Raw genomic sequence first — 3,739 nt, 5'->3', positions numbered from 1 at the left:
GGGGGGGGGCGCTTCAGTCATCATTGCTTGCTTGATACTCTTTGTTTCTTTGAGCTTTCGGAAGCCCAGTCAGTTTGTGAGCGTAGTGCCATCTTGTACAAACACCACTTTTTTCGGGTGTGATGTAAACTCCTTTGAAAGCCGAAATTCCAGTAAATCAAAATGGAAGCTAGTACAAAATGAAAATGAAATTCTACAGAACGTGGGCACTTGTTGTTATTAATTTGTGGCTCAAAGAGAAGTTTCATGAGCTTTGAAAGCCATGACGAGAAAAAACTCCCTTAGAGTCGGAAATTGGACTTCGAACTAAGTAGCGCTCAGCTCGTGAGTCAATGCAGAGGGAACGCAAGAAAGACGGGAGGAAGAAGTAGGGCCTAGCCAAGCGCGGTTCGTCCATAGAGCAAGGTCGAGCAGTGCCGCCCAAAAAAATTTTAAGTTCTCTTACGTATATCACCAACAATAATAAAATAAAAGAAGTCAGAAAAAAACATTATCCAAATATCATATCAAAACAAAGCCCTCGCTGGCGCCGTAACTGTCATTTCCGTGTCTATAGCGCTGTACTGTAAAGCATATACTATGACATGCCAAAGTCCACGGGCTTTCACTAAACATAATAGGATATTCAACAGTGGTAGCCTGACCTATAAATCGCCCTTTGGGATAACCCAAGCGATGACAACACTCGTAGCGAGTTTGGTGATGCATTAGGCCTAATATTAATAAAACAGCACATCTCAATCAATGTGCTCCTGCCGATGTCAAATTTTGTGAGCCCTGGGGCAGTCCAACAGAGGGCTCAAGTGAATTGTGATTGGTTTATTTTCTTGCCACTATTTCTGGTGACTATGTGACTGTGAACCTGAGGGAGGTAAACGTGACATAGTTTAGTCACCGTCCTATCAGTTGTGTCTTTGAGTAGTTTTGTAGTGGAGTGGTGAAAGTTATTACTTGAGTGTTCCGTTCTAATGCAGGGTGAACGAAATTGATGTTTGGAACAAACAAATTTAGTTCTAGAAATCAAAGCGATCAGTAAAAAGAAAGAAAATAAAAGCACGAGGTCCTCACTCACCAACTCAAAGGTCCTAAAATTATACATCCCCCGGAGCGGTGCCACTGACTGAAGTGTCTTTAGGCCATTCCCAAAAGGGGGACATTTCTCGTTCATGCACAGTAGAATTGTAAATGTGCTGATTTATCAATGTCACGCTCATAACGGTGCCTGATCTACAACAGGGAACTGCTGCTTTTTCTGTCCTAATCCTTACTATTGTCATTTTCCTCTACTTCTTTTGTATGTTTGTCACACTCGTGTGACCCACTGTTTCCGGGGTGCCTTGATAGTCGAAGCAGACTTTGTGCTGCTGAAGCTAGAAAGGTGAGCAGAGTTAGTCCGATTCCCTGTAAGGACTTCTCTGTTGACATCCACCCCTTGGCGCTCATGTGACCTTATGATGCAGTTGCGAGCGCCGTAAAAACCTCTACTAAAACTAAATTAAACTAAAATTATACACGATCTCATTTACTATGCCCTTGACTAACTTCAGCTAGCGATAGCTTAATTATGCACGCCCACTTTTTAACCCCACGAGCCGCCCCTGCTAGACTACCAGTGGGGGCACCCTACCACCATCCTGGCCCCGCGGAAAATTGTATTTTTGAAATAGAAAAATTGCAAAAAATTGCAAGGTAAACCGCCTAAAAATTGCCAAAAAATGCAACCTTCCCATCCCAGACGCATTAATACGGGCTTAACATTTTGAGTTTTTAAAAAATGACAATTTTGAGTACCGGTAGCATAAAAGCAGCTCAGCCTTTTAAAAAATCATGACCCACAATACAAATTCATCAAATTGTTATGAACAACATTTACTAGTAACAACACACGAGTACGTTAACAATAAAGTTATCGACCAAATATAATATGATAACGCGTGACACAAAATAACGGAACCCTTGGTTTTCGTATTAACTTTTAAATGAATGCATAAAATTTGACAAAATTTAGTAACTGCCGGGTACTTGGTTCATGCAAAAATCTAGAAGTGTGTGAGGTTTAGTCTATAAAAAAACAAAAAAATTAACGAGAGATTTTCGAAACAACCTCTAAATACAAAATAAGCTTATGCTCCAATCAAATAGGATCCTGTTCTATTTTCTCTTGAAACCTTCGATACATTGGTAATCTGTATTTAGATCTATTTCAGATATATTCTGTTTTAAAACCGGCATGGTATTGTTTTAACTCTAAGTCATATCGTAAAATACAGTAAATTTTTTTTTCAATTTATAAACAATAGTAATACATGTACTAATGTAGATCTAGATCATTTCTATAGCACCCACTCCTGTGTGAACGCAGCTTAAGGTGTTTTACATAACGGGGTGTTTACGTACACGGTACGCGGACACCTAGCCTCAGTTTCACGTACACGGTAACCGGGCAGTTAAGAATTCCAAGTTCAGTTTTTGTCATCCGGTGTTGCCTTCAACCCCAGCCCTCCCCTGACTGTAAATTTGTTTTTTTTAAATCAATAATTCTCCTATTCCGGAGCCCTATACTTCGTACCGCACAGACTTTGAATGAACTTTGGTGACCCCAACCGGTACTCATAATGTGATGCGAGAGCACAGGTTCACTGACCGGTAACGATGGGGAGCCCGACAAGACGCGTGTATAACTTTCTTTTTTTAAATTAATAGCTACACGATTACATTAGGACTACTGGTAACTAGATCTAGTCCAGACGTTCAAGCAAGGACGAAAAAGGTAAAAACCAGACGTGTATGAGGAACGAGGGGTAAACTAAAAAGTTGTCGGGATTTGTGTGTAGAAACCGGCAATGCCCTTTAGTTATAAAGATATCATTCATAATGTGTGAGATGGCAGCAACAAAAACAACGAACAAACAAAAACAAACAAAATACAGGTAGGTCCTGATGTAAGTCAACTTAGGTTGATAGGTACATGTATGTACATCTGTTTGAAAGACACCGACAGACTTACTCTTCCCAAAGCGAAGTCCTTCCGGCGGGGGGTATTCCTCGTATGTGTGGGTCATGCCGAAAGAGTTCACGCCTTTACACAAGAAGGGTTGTCTGGGAATACCTATAGACAGGGGTTCTATGTATGTGTATATATCTATTTATGGACATAAGATCATACACGTAGGTAGGTAGGTAGGTAGGTAGGTAGGTAGGCAGGTAGGTAGGTAGGTAGGTAGGTAGTTCACACATTGTCGCTTTTAAGGACAAACGGGCTAACCCAGATTTCGGGGGTTTCCTGAAATCTTGACCTACACCAAAAGTGGGCACTGCCCTACCTTTAGGAGAAGTTTGCTTTCATTGGTGTTTATATTTGTTTGGTTATAGAGAAAAATGTCCTTGTCTTTTAAAGATACTGAACAAGGGGCCAAAACTTGACCTTCGATTTTCTCAAAACAGCCTTTTTCGGGATAGCCCCTTGTGCTTAAAACCGACCATATACAGCGTCCATTCTGAAGGTAAATTGGTCGGTAAATAGGTAGGTAGATAGGTAGGTAGGTTGGTAGGTATAGGTAGGTAGGTAGATTATTCAAGCAACACCCATTCCAGTGCGGCTGAAGGCGTATAACAATGAAACTGATGTTTTTATACAATAGTAAGGAAGAATGATCTTAGTTTACAAAGATACAGATACACGGCATTACCAGAACCCCCTCGCACAAATAGCTCTCCCCCTCCCCCCTCCCCCCTTCTC

This window comes from Aplysia californica, unplaced genomic scaffold (assembly GCF_000002075.1).
Source record: "Aplysia californica isolate F4 #8 unplaced genomic scaffold, AplCal3.0 scaffold00078, whole genome shotgun sequence".
Taxonomy (NCBI): Eukaryota; Metazoa; Mollusca; class Gastropoda; order Aplysiida; family Aplysiidae; genus Aplysia; species Aplysia californica.
This window is presented reverse-complemented; position numbering follows the sequence as displayed.